Raw genomic sequence first — 13992 nt, 5'->3', positions numbered from 1 at the left:
CCACTACGAGTGGATGGGGGGTGGGTTTGAGGGGGGGGGATGAGGGCGTGGGGGGTGGGGGAGGGCAAGGGGCACAGTGGGGGGGGGGGTTAGGGGACGAGGGGGATCAGGGTCGTCACAACGGTAACCCATCAGCCGCGCCTGCGCAGTTGAAGGCTATGCGTGAGTGGTGGAATATTGGAATTGGTGGAGAGGTGGAATATTGTGTTGGGGGACCAGCCCTCCCGTGTGAGAATGGGACCCAATGGGTCCCACTTGGGCGTCACTTGGGCGTCATTTGCGCGTCAGGCCGGTAGTGACTGACATGTGACTGTCGTCTAGCAGTACGACAGTCACGCGCCAAGTGCACTTGTGGGCCCTGTTTCTTTTGGGAGCCATTTGCAATGTCATTTGTACTTAGTTCAATCTCCGTGGCAAGGATTTTCCCAGTGAAATTTCAAAACTACGCGCGCTTTATACCCGGGTGGTCACATGGTGCGGCGCTCAAATGACGCGCGAATGGCGCGCTGATGACGAACGGGCTGCGCATGGTTACAGACATTGAAGCACGGTGACGAATAATAAATTAGCAGAGGCAATGTTCGTGCGTCACCGTGACTAACCATGCGGCACCACGCACTACACATACGTCGTCAGCACGTCAATGCACGCCATCAGTATGTCAGCGTGCGCAAGGGATACGTCACGCAGGTAGCGCGCAAGGATTTTGAGCATCCCAAAATCCTGAGGCGCCGCACGTTACCACGCATACGCCACCACGCCTCACCATGCGCGTGTCACGATGCGCCAACCAATTTTTAGGATATCGCGTAAATGACGCCCAATGGGACAGGCCCTTTAGTTTAGTTTAGTATGTCTATAAACTGAAAATTCTTATTGTAGGGATATCCGTCTACAAAATGTGGAAAATTATACTGATAAATAAATCCCCAAACATATTTGTGTGAATAAGTCTTTGATTACTTGTACACGTTTCCTGCAAGGACATTTCTTGAATTCATGGAGAAGCATGAACAATTATTTCAGAATTTTCATGTAAAGATGAAGAATCTACTGTTTTCAGAAACTGACCGTTTTACCTAATTTTCAGTTATGACATTGTATAACCGTAGACACTGGTGATTCTTTATCTGTTCTCAAACTGAAACAAAAATAAGCAACTGTTATACAAATATTACCAATATTTTTGGTATGTGGATTATTTGTTGCGGATTCTTCAACCCAAAATATTACACATAGCAACATATTGAGTCTGTTTAGTCCATAGCAGCAACCCTGTTTAGCATCCAAATAATACAGACTGCTGAATAAATGCAGCATGTTAGTAACTTTATTAAGTAGCATGTGTTCACTCAAGATTCAGGAACAGACTCAAAACAGCTGTCATTTTCTCCTGTAAAAATAGAAAATAATTTAAAATACCTCACAACTTCTAGAAATACAGCAGCAATCACAGTCTGAATGTGTTGCTCATACAGGTTAGTAAATACAAATCAAAAACTGCTGGTTCTGGAAAACTGAAATCTGAAATGATAACAGAGAATGCAGCAGATACCGAGCAGGTCTAGCCACACCTATGTAAGGGAAACAGTTAATGTGTATATGGTCAAAGACCCCTCATCATTACTGGCAATGACAGAAATCATAGTTGTAATTCACAGAGAGTATGTCACAGAGATAGGATAACCCGTCAAGCTGGAAAGGGTACAAAGAAGATTTACGAGGATGTTGCCAGGATTAGAGGGTGTGAGCTATTAGAAGAAGTTGAGTAGGCCTGGACTCTATTCCTTGGAGCGCAGGAGGATGAGGGGTGGTCTTATAGAGGTGTATAAAATCTTGGGAGGAATAGATCGGGTAGACGCACAGTGTATGGGCCAAGAATTAGCGTGTCATTCCTTTTATTCTATTACCAGAATAAGCATATTTAGTGAGTTTAATAATGTTTAATTACTGTGTTTTGTTGCATTGTTGTGCCTAGAACAGACTGGTTTTATCATGTTTGATAAATGTATAGTATGTTCTGTAGAGGGCGCTCCTGGACACCATGCGGCCTGTTGTGCTGTAAAAAAACAAAATGGTGCCACGGAGTCAGGGTGAGAATCACAGAGCTAGCTGCGGAGTCACACGGTTTTCTTACCGTGTCGGACTTTGTTTTGCCGTGTTTTAACATCCGTGACCGTGCATGTAAGTTTTGGACATGTTTGGAAATAAATCAGTGATTGTTTAACTTAACCACGGAGTCAAGTGGATCACTGGAATTACGGTACGTCTCGCGTAGGCCGCGATTAACAGCTAGTACATTCTGCCGTAACACATAGTCTCTTGCCCAGCCTAGGTGAATTGAGGACCAGAGGGTATAGATTTAAGTTGAAGTGGAAACGATTTAATCGGAATCTGAGGGGTAACTTTTTCACTCAAGGGGTGTATGAAGCGAGCTGCCAGGGCAAGTAGTTGAGGCTGGGACTTTTCCCAATGTTTAAGAGACAGTTAGACAGGTACAGTGCATTCAGAAAGTATTCAGACCCCTTCACTTTATCCACATATTATTACGTTACAGCATTATTCTAAATTGGATTAAATTCCTTTTTTTTTTAAATCGTCAATCTACACACAATATCCCATAATAAAACAGCAAAAACATGTGTTTAGAAATTTTTGCAAAGTAATTAAAAATAAATAACTGAAATATCATCTTTACATAAGTATTCAGACCCTTTACTCAGTACAGGTGCACAACCTTTTATCCGGTGTTCCAGAAACCGAAAAGCTCCGAAAACCGGCCATTTTTTCCAGATGTCGTCTGCGCACCAAAGCTCGCGTTTGGCGCCAAACTTGACCCAAAACGACCCACGGTCAACCCAGGTCTGTACTACTGTAGCGGCTGACTCCTCCCTGGAGACCGGGAGACGCTTAAACATCTGTAAATCATTGCTTAAATGTTAGTCAGTTAGTTTGGAGGGCTTTTATGTGAAGGGGGGTGAAGGGGTAAACTTTAATTCTTAGTCCCCTAGCTGGTCGGAGAGGCGGGGAGCGGTCAATGCCTTACCGGGTCGCCGTGCAGTAAGCTCCGCAGCGCTGTGGCCGGTGGGGCCGCGGGCGGCGCCGGTTGTAGCTCCGACCCCGGCAACTCTACCCCTGGCTGCGAGGCGCTCCAAATCCAGCGCGGCCCGCGGCCGGACGCCCCAGCTCCGCGAATGTCGGGAGTCGGCGGCGTCGCAGCGCTGGGATACCAGCGGGGTGCGGGCAATGCCTTACCGGGTCGCCGTGTGGCAAGCTCCGGAGCGCTGTGGCCGCCGACACACAACATCGCGGAGCGTCGCTGGATTTGGAGCCGCGCAGCCAGGGGTAGAGTTGCCGGGGTCGGAGCTCCAACCGGCGCCGCCCGCGGCCGGACGGAGCCCCCAGCTCCGCGGCTCCAAATCCAGCGACGCTCCGCGAATGTTGGAAGAAGGCGGCCACAGCGCTCCGGCCAGGTGATGAACGGTGCCTGGTTTCCTCCAGGCGTGACACTTGGCATTCAGGCCAAAGAGTTCAATCTTGGTTTCATCAGACCAGAGCACCAGAGAAAACAACCCTCTTGGCAAACTCCAAGCGGGCTGTCATGTACCTTTTACTGAGGAGTGGCTTCCGGCTGTACCATAAAGGCCTGATTGGTGAAGTGCTCCAGATATAGTTGCCCTTCCGGAAGGTTCTCCCATCTCCACAAAGAAACTCTGGAGCTCTGTCATAGGCCAGCTCTATGAAGAGTCCTGGTGGTTCCAAAGTTCTTCCATTTAAGAATGACGGCAGCCACTGTGCTCTTCGGAACCAGCAATGCTGCAGAAATTGTTTTATACCCTTCCCCAGATCTGTGTCTTGACACAATCCTGTCTTGGAGGTCTACGGACAATTCCTTCGTCTTCATGACTTGGTTTTTGCTCTGACATGCACAGTCAACTCTAGGTCCTTATATAGACAGGTGTGTGCCTTTCCAAATCATGTCCAATCAATTTAATTTACCACTGGTGGACTCCAATCAAGTTGTAGAAACATCTCAAGGATAACCAATGGAAACAGGATGAATTTAAGCTCAATTTTTAGTGTCATAACAAAGGGTCCGAATAATTATGTATATCAATCAATCAATCAATCAACCTTTATTGTCATCTTGCAAGCAACAGTCGTTACAGTGCAAAATGAAAAGACGTTTCCCAGTGAATAGCGGAGCATCGCACATGAAATTTAAACACTTCACACATAATAACACTAAAAACAATCCAGTCCCTGATGGAACAGTATAAATAGTTAAAAGCAGGTAAAAAAACACAATGTTAAAATTCAATAAACCAATCATAAAAAATGTCCGGGGCCGCTGATTTGAGTGGCCAGTGCCAGTATTAAAGTGTCCGTGCTAGCCGCAGAGTCAAGTCAAGTGACTGTGGGTGCAGAGTGACTGTTTAGCAGCCTCACAGCCTGTGGTAGGAAGCTGTTTAGCAGCCTCGTAGTCAGGGCTTTGATGTTACGATATCTCTTGCCTGATGGCAGGAGATCCAGGTGTGCGTGGAGGGGGTGCAGTTTGTCCTTGGCAATTCTCTGTGCTTTCTTCAGACAGCGGCTCTGGAACAGTTCTTGTACCGAGGGTAGGGAGACGCCAATGATCCTCTCTGCTCCCCTCACTACCCTCTGCAGAGCCTTCCTGTCCGAACAGTTGCAGGTGGAGTACCACGTATTTATGCAGTACGTGAGTACAGACTCCACCGTGCCCCTGTAGAAAGTCCTGAGGATGTTGGTGGGGAGTGAGGCCTGTTTTAGTTTCCTCAGGAAGTGCAGTCGCTGATGGGCCCGTTTGACGGTCCCAGTGGTGTTCCTGGACCAGGTGAGGCTGTCCGTTATTTGCACACCGAGGAACTTTATGCTCTCCACTCTCTCCACTGCAGTGCCACTAATGTTGAGCGGTGTATGCTTTGGCTGCGCCCTCCTGAAGTCGACAACCATCTCCTTAGTTTTGTCGACATTCAATTCTAGGTTGTTTTTGCCGCACCAGTCCACCAGTTGTTCTACTTCCTCCCTGTACATTGTTATATATATATATAGTATATGTGATTTATTTATAATTACTTTGTAGTGTAGATTGATGATAAAAAAAATAATTTAACCAATTTTAAAATAAAGCTGTAACATAATAAAATGTGGAAAAAGTGAAGGGGTCTGAATCATTTCTGAATGCACTGACTGGACTGGACATGGATAGGACAGGTTTGGAGGGATATGGGCCAAATGCAGGCAGGTGGGACTAGTGGGACTAGCATAGCTGGGTCATTTTGGCTGGTGTGCTGAAGTTAGGCCGAAGGGTCTGTTTCTGGGCAATCACCCTATGACTCTATGAAGGGAATATCTCTGAGTTGCTTGATTCGTCTGCTTAGGGAGCCATTAGATTAATAGATTAATGGGGGTCATTAGAGAGAAGAAAATAGCAAAGGGACATGTAAGACCTGTGAAATAGCTGTGTTGGCATGGATAGGGTCAACTGTCAGAACCTTTTTCCCAGTATGGAAATGTCTAAAACTGGAGGACATAGCTGTAAGGAGAGAGGTGGAAAGTTTTATGGAGATGTGCGGGGCAAGTTTTTTACACAGACAGTAGCAATGTTACAAAATTTTGAGATTTTAAAAAATCAAGTCTTTAATTTATCCCATCAGATAAAGCATAAAAAGAAGTTTAATTTGACACCTAATTCACTTTCATATCTTCAGTATTAAAAAAATTATGGCCATTTTCATACTCGGAAAATGGCATCCTGTTCCCTATTGCTTTTTCATTGACTTAACATAAAAGCTGTGATCGAGAACATTTAAAAGCCCATAACTTTCTTAAAATTTAAGAGAACTGAAATAAATTTACAGTTATTGTAGATTGAAGCATTCTGAAACAAATATGAAACAATCTTACTTAGATGACTTGAAATTAAAGCATATTATTAGTTAGTTACGTAATTGTAGCTAATTACAAAATTCAATTACTAGATCTAAACATCTATCCATTTCTTAAGAATAGATTAACATTTTTAAATAGCCTAAGTGTCCAAATAACATTCACACAAGAATTCAGAATATAACATAATTTTTAAATCTCATTGTCATGGGTTTATAGGCCAAATGGAGGGAATTTAATGTTTAATACCTGTAAATTAATGGCCATTTAAATCAGCTTGCGAGTGGGATTTTCTGGAACGGGACCATTTGGAACATTCAGGATGTGGTGAATTTAGTCCCCCATATCGGCAGCAAATACACTGCCGGTTCTTCGGGGGGGAAAATCACATTTTCGCAACTTAAAATGTGAATTAAATACATCTTAAGAAACACTTTTATACATAAAAATAAACTACTTTCTTTTACCTGGTCCTCCATAAAATCCGTCCCCGTTGTCGTCATTGACAGCTTCAGAAGCTGGTTTTAAAATCATTCCGGCGATTAACTTGTCGGGTGAATTTAAAAAAAAAACACAGAACGGCCGTAGGAACGATTCTTCAGCAACATCTTGCACGCCAACAAATATAATTCAGGAAACAGGTCGGGAAAAAACCCCGTTTTAACCCCACCCCCCCCCCCCCCCCCTCAAACGCGCCAAAATCGCGCACACGACCAGTGGCAGAATTGCAGCGCCGCTGAAGGTAAGTTTTGTAACATACCTACTGAGAGTAGTGGTGGCCTGGAATAAATTGCCTAGGGTGGTGATGAAGGCAGATACGATAGTGGCGTTTAAGAAGCTTTCGGATAGGCACATGGAAGTGCAGGAATAGTGGACAGTGGATCGTGTACAGGCAGATGTGATCAGTTTATCTTGGCATCATGTCTGGCACAAACATTGTGGGCTGAAGGGCCCACTCCTGCGCTGTACTGTTCTGTGTTCTAAATGCAGGCCATAGCTGTTGCAAAGAATGAAAGCCCAAAGGATAATGTGGGAAATGCTCAGCAGATGCGCCTGCATCTCTGGGGTGAAGACAAATTGAATCAATATTACATATGGATAACTTTAGAGCTGTCTAGTTATGGCACAAATGAAAAAAAGCAAGTTATCTGAAATTGTTGAATTGGGCAGGTATTGCATCTCTTGCTGTTAGAAAGACACATGAGAAGGGCAGTAGTAGAGGAAGAAGAGCAGATCAGCCAATTGGGAAGACAATGGCACAACATTTTCCAATTGGTTTAAGGTCAGCATTTCAGTTTTTAAAAGCCTATTTGTATCTTTTCGCTCTCTCTCTAAAGCATTTCCTTTCATTTGATGGCTCCAGAAAGCAGCAGAACCTTGGAACCTGAGCCTTGCCCTATCAGAATATTCCTATCCATTCCTCCACTCTTTCCGTAACTTAGAATGGACTTGTTTTTTTCTTTCTCAATACTGATGAAAAGTCTTCTAGCTGAAATATTAACCCTGTTTGTCTTTGCACAGTTGCCTTCCGCTTCCGGTCTGCTGACTATTTCCAATATTTTCTGTCTTAAAGGTAATGATGGTGTTTGAGTCCACAGGCTTAAGAGAAACGTTTCCTTTGGTGTGTTTTTTTTTCTTTCAACCACTTAACTTCCTCAAGTGAGAAGATGGTTCCTTCATATATGCTCATAATATTAACATTGCAAATAGACACAGAGTACTGGAGTAACTCAGTCATTTAGTACTAGAAATTGAAATGGATAGGAATAACAGGCAGAAAGCTTACAAATAGACTGCTATCAACACAGTGTTGATAAACGAGTGCAATGTCTCAGAGAATTATGTTTACGATGCAATAATGTGCATGGTGATATTCTGACTTTAAGCCCAAGAATTTCTTTGAAGATTAAGACATCATGATGAGTTATTTCATAAAACTACCCCTTCATGCCTGAAAAATATTCCTTGAACTTGTGACATGTTGCCTCCAAAATCCAATTATTGTTGACCTAGAAACAAATAAGAAATTATCAGGCAAATCTTAAGTATCTTACAAGACAAGTTATGTGAAACACAGCAGGGCCTGTATTTGTTTGAAATACCATGTACTCCTATCTATTTATAAGGCACTGTTACTGGCCTGCTTCAGCAGGCAGCGAAGGGCAAAGTCCAGCAATTCTTATTCAATAATTAAATAACATTGATTTGTAAATGTAACCTTGGTGCATTATTAAATATTTGTTCTATCAAGATGAACTTCACGGAGGTGCATTCTTGAAGGTATTGATATTTTTGCAAAAGTTCATCTGCCAGTCACTTTGAACAGTTTCGCTAACATTATCTGTCTCTGAAGTGCAGTCATTCTTTGATACAGTGCAATGAATTTCGCTGCTCTGTTAGTTACTTCTTAGATGGTCTTTTTTCAAAGGCATCAGATCATGCATAAACCATTCCTTTGCAGGAACAGTCAGTAGGTAATAAATGGACATAGGTGAAAGAATGAATGATTTTGCAATGACCAATCTTCATATGCTGCAACTCAGCTTGACATCTGCAATTTTTCCACATGTCCAACAATAAAGTCGGTGGATAAATGGAGTTTAATCTGGGCAAATATGAAGTGTTGCACTTTGGGAGATTCAATGTAAGAGGAAGGTATACGGTAAATGGCAAGACCATGGGGAGCATTGATGTACAGAGAGATCTTAGGGTACAAGTCCATCTTTCCCTGCAAGTGTCCACCCAAATACATAGAGCAGCAAAGAAGGCATAGGCTACACTTACCTTAATTGGTTGGGGCTTTGAGTATCAAAGCTGAGAAGCCGTGTTGTAGCTGTTTAAAACTTTGGCTAGGTTACATTTGGAGTATGCAGTTCTGAAGGATGTGGAGGCTTTGGAGGAGGTACAGAGCAGGCACGTGCCGTGAGTACTTACTCATGGTAGGCAGTCAGTCGGCTTTTAAAAAATCTTAAACCGCACATGCGCTCATTGTTTTCCTTTCCGTAAGCTGTCAGTCGACTTCTATAAAGTCTTCAAAAGCCATATCTCTTAGTAAAGTACCATATTTCCCGGCAATGAAGATGCACCTGCGTCGAAGACCCACCACCATTTTGAGTTGCTAAATTTTGAAAGAAGGCTGGCGGGGCATAACATTTCTCACGCTCAAAATAAATAAAAATAAAAATAAAGAAAGTAACAATTCAATTTGTCCAGGGCTTCCAGATCTCCTCCATTCTGAATTACTGAATGGTTGGGGGTGGAGGGTGACGGCAGGTGAAGAGATGTTGGGAGAAACGGGAGCACACCGGGACAATTTGAATCAGTTGTGATCTTATTAAATGACAATACTAGTTCAAGGGATCAATTGGGGGGAGAGTTCCTTTCACAGCGTGTGGGGAGTCTGGCCAGGAGTAAAGTTGCGGGGAGGGCAGGAGCGTTAAGAAGGAGGGGGTTGGGGATCATGCCAGCAACTCACTCACTCACTCACCGCTGCCGCGGCACTCAGTGCGCGGAGCCACCGCATTGTGGCCGGGGAGGGAAGTAGCTTGGGTGGCTGCGAGTGGCCGCCAGGACCTCAGTGCCTTCCACCGGCCCACTCACCTCTGGCAGTGCTCTCCGTCTGAACACCTCTCTCCTGCCGCTCGCCGGCCTCGCTCATGTCAGCCGCTTCCCGCAAATCCTTAATTTCAGACTGCCGCCAGGAGCAGGACAGGCCTCACTTGCTGCACTGGGTGACACTGCATGGCATTCACTGCCCAGTCCGTGTATTTCAATGTAGACCGGACAGTGAGGGGACCAGCTCAAGAGCAGGTCAGCGGGCGATGGATAACAGGACAGTGGGCGGTGGAGCTTACTCCTGTGTCAGCGCAATCAAGGGACCAATTGAGGTTACTTGCGCTGACACAAGAGTAAGCTCCACTGCCCGCGAGGCAAGTGAGGCCATGTCCTGTTCCCGGCGACAGTCGGAATTTAAGGATTTGAGGGAAGTGGCTGACATGAGGGAGGCCGGCGAGCGGCCCATGAGAGATGTTCAGACGGAGAGCACTGCCAGAGGTGAGCGGGCCGGCAGAAGGCGCTGAGGTGGCGGCCGCTCGCAGCCACCCAAGCTACTTCCCTCCCCGGCCACAATGCAGTGGCTCCGTGCCCGGAGCGTCGCGGCAGCGGTAAGTGAGTGAGTTGCGTTGTCCCAGCGGCGTTGTCCTTTTACAGCCAATTCAGAACTTTACAGCCGCTTCCCATCAGCTGCCAGCAATGAGGGATATACTTGGCTATCCCTCACTATAGCAACATCGCTCTTGATGTTGCTGTACTGAGCTATAGCTAAGTCTATCTTGGCTAACAACCTAACCTTCGGCCTCCAAGACGCAGGTACATTTTTGTGCCTTATTTTTGGGTAAAAAATAGCGTCTTCATTGCGTTGAAATACTGTATTTAAAAACAAATAGCTCAAAGAAATCTACTTACCACAATATTTGTACACAAACTCCATTCTTCTCTCTTTGTTTCTTAAGATACTTTTAAGATAAGGACAATCCACGTTTGAAAATCCCGCCAAGAAACTTGCGCTGCACATGTGCAGTAGACTGCTGCGCATGCGCTGTACGCAGTCCACGGTGCAAAGGCAGAATTTCAGCTGCCGTCAGCTCCCCTTGTCATTGAAGGCTTGAAGCAGCGTCGATGGCACATGAGCTGCACAGACTTTTGCGTATTACATGTACTGCGGATGAAAGGCACGGGAGAATTATGCCTACCGAATAGATCGATCTCCTAGGTAGACATAATTCTCCCGTCCTTTTACTATTTATATTTAATAATTACCTTTTTATAATTTTAGTCGGGGTAGGCACTGCATACCTTGTCTACCCTGATGGCACGTGCCTCGTACAGAGGAAGTTCACCAGTATGTTGCCTGGATTAGCTATAAAGAGGGGTTGGCAAACTTGGATTGTTTTCTCTGGGATGTCAAAGACTGAAGAGAGACCTGAATAAGTTTATAAAAAATTTGAGACGCATCTATGGGAAAGACAGTCAGTGTCTTCATACCAGGATAGAAATGTCAAATACTAGAGGGCGTAGGTTTAAGATGAGATAGAGAAAGTTTAAAGGAGATATGCGAGGCAAGTTTATTTTACACAATGTGCTGCCAAATGAAAATGGTAGAAGGAGATACGATAGCCACATTTAGGAAGCATTTAGATAGACACATGAACTGACAAAGAATGGATCAATATAGGCAATATGCAGGCTGATAGATAGATATAGATATGCCATTTATTGTCACTATACATGTACAGTGAAACTGAAAGCTGCTCGTACTCAGTGCATACATACAATTTTGCACAAAAAACAAGAAACAGAAAAAACAAAAAACAGAAGGGAGATGGGGGGGGGGGGGATAGGTGCACAATTTCTGCGGCGCTACATACATATATACATATATACAGATGGAAGTCCGTGTTGGGCGGTGTAGTCAGTGCATGTGTGAATTTGAATTTATAGTAGATATAATTCTCGGAAAGCAACTATTCCTGAGTCTGTTTGTCCTGGATTTGATGCACCTATAGCGCCTTCCAGAGGGCAGCAGGTCGAACAGTCCAAACGCAGGATGGGAGCTGTCTTTGATGATCTTCTTTGCCCTGCTAAGGCAGCGGGAGGTGTAGATGTCCATCAGGGAGGGGAGAGGGCAGCCAATGATCCTCTGCGCTGTCCTGGTTACCCTCTGAAGCCTCTCCCTGTCTGCCATGGTGCAGCTGCCATACCATGCTGTAATGCAGTATGTCAGCAGGCTCTCGATGGACGAGCGGTAGAAGGTCAGCAGCAGGTTAGAGTCCAGGTTGTGCTTCCTGAGGACCCTCAGGAAGTGCAGTCACTGCTGAGCCTTCTTGATGACCGCTGTCGTGTTGTCCGTCCAGGAGATGTCAGCAGCGATATGGACGCCGAGAAACCGGAAGGTGTTGACCCTCTCCACACACTCGCCGTTGATGTGTAGGGGGGCTAAGTGATGTGCAATTCAAGTTGGTATCATTGTCATGCGCCGAGGTGTCTGTTCTTGTGCTTTTAGCACGTTTTATGTTCTGGATCAAAGAAGAATTAACTCTGAAGATAGACACAAAATGCTGGAACAACTCAGTGGGTCAGGCAGCATCTCTGGAGAAAAGGAATAGGTCACGTTTTGGGTCGAGACCCTTCATCAGACTGGAAATGTCACCTATTCCTTTTCTCCACACATGCTGCATGACCTGCTGAGTTACTCCAGCATTTTGTGTCAATCTTCGGTATAAACCAATATCTGCCGTTCCTTCCTGTACAATAACCTACAATAATCAACTCTGTTGTTTTAGGGCTGGAAACATCTTCTAGAGTATTTAATACATGCTCCCATAGTGGATATTTGTGTTTACATTTAGTGACGTATTGACGTGAACAATTTCACTAACAGAATCTTCAAACACAATATGAAATGTCCTATTATTTGTTGCAGAACCAGCTAGTTCTGACACAAGATGCAAGGTGTCTGAATTTGGTGCTATGGATACTTTTTGCTGGTGATGGGAATATCAGCTTTGGGAAAAAGAGCCCATTTATACTCTGACATACCTGCAATAAATGCAACATAAAGATCGCATCATTATATTGCATCACATATTTTGCAACTGAATCCAAGCACAGTGTAAAATAACATAATGAAGAATTAAAAACTTGCACCGAGTCTGCAAGTATAACTATGGGTCCTGCATGTGTCTGACATACTGATGAACAGAGAACCATGGGTATATGTATGCCAGAACACATCTTCTATGATCCTCCATCATATTTTCGCCTGTTATGAGTGCAAGCAGTCTTTCACAGTGCTTCTGAAGTTTACTATTCTGTGATGCAGAGAGATCTGGCTAACCAGGTGCCAGTTTGGTGCTGGGTCAAAATAAAATAGTTTAACTTACTCTGCATTACGGACTCATTAATGCCAACACTCATAGATTTTATGTTGCGGACCAATATTAATTGAATGCTCAGTTCGATGTGCTCTGTTAGAACAGATAGCAAAGAGAGAAGACTAGTTTCTCATTGCACCAGGCTCGATTTTAATTTGGGCCTTTGAGATGGTATGAGTCCCTCAGTGCTGCAAATCGTATTGATGTGGTTAACCAACCTTATGTTTTCAAACTGGATCTGAAACTAATTTGGACTGGATAAATCCAATGTTGTATGACGTGCTAATCTTTATGTCAGATCTACAAGAGTGTTTGGCTGCACTTGGATCAAGCTGGGATCACAGCTTGTCACATCAGTAATGGAATAACATGGTCTTGTGTGAGCTATTTACAGTAATTAATAATGAACATTTATTTAATCCTTCCCTGTTACAGTTCTGCTTTTAATTTCCATATTACTTCCATGTTGTAGGTGGTGATTGAAGATGGAATTTCCTTTGTGCCCTCCCTTCAAAGCATTCCTGACCCTTTAAGCATAGTTAATTTGACTTGTTAAACGTTTTTCGCAAGTTATACAATTTTTAAGGCTGTTTAGGAAACTTTAAATCTTCGAGGATTTGAAGCTATTGTGTTTAGTTAATTCTTCAGAAGACCAATGCTACCCAGCCCTGTAGAAAGAACTTGTGTATGAAGCAGTCTCCAATTTCTCTGTGGGACCATTTTTCTTCTTAAAATCTCAAAAAAGCTTTTAAGAATTCCTTTGTCATTCAGCATTGTATAGTGAAGGGTACATTTTGTAGGATTAGCAGATCATTGTCTGGATTTCCACAGTAGGGCATTGGTTGGTCTATGCAGAGGGATCAAAGGTTACTGCCGGTTATTAGACAATTTAGTACCAGATTTTATTTTTCTGAATAATAAGAAAGAGCTCAATGCTCCAATCTTCCCCATGTATGCAAGGAAATAATTTATACCCAATTTAGCATTTTTATCCTAATCCTGAGAGATCTTTAGTCTGTCAATTTAAAAGGAAATTAGCAGCAATTATCCTAGTATATCTGCAGAAAATCAGATTAAATTTGTACTCCAAAACCGGTGAGCTAATAACTGCATTTAATAAAAGAAAAGTTTTCTGTGAGCATTTGAAATC

At 43.9% G+C, this 13992-nt stretch overlaps 1 protein-coding gene across 4 annotated transcripts in view; it reads left to right on the top strand.

The window, feature by feature from the left end:
* The window catches only part of shroom3 (shroom family member 3), a 426943-nt gene that overhangs the window by 198118 nt on the left and 214833 nt on the right, over positions 1 to 13992 (top strand). The window lies entirely within an intron of this gene.

This window comes from Leucoraja erinacea, chromosome 1 (genome assembly GCF_028641065.1).
Source record: "Leucoraja erinacea ecotype New England chromosome 1, Leri_hhj_1, whole genome shotgun sequence".
Lineage (NCBI taxonomy): Eukaryota > Metazoa > Chordata > Chondrichthyes > Rajiformes > Rajidae > Leucoraja > Leucoraja erinaceus.
Note: the sequence above shows the minus strand (reverse complement) of the source record. Positions and strands in the feature narration are given on the sequence as shown.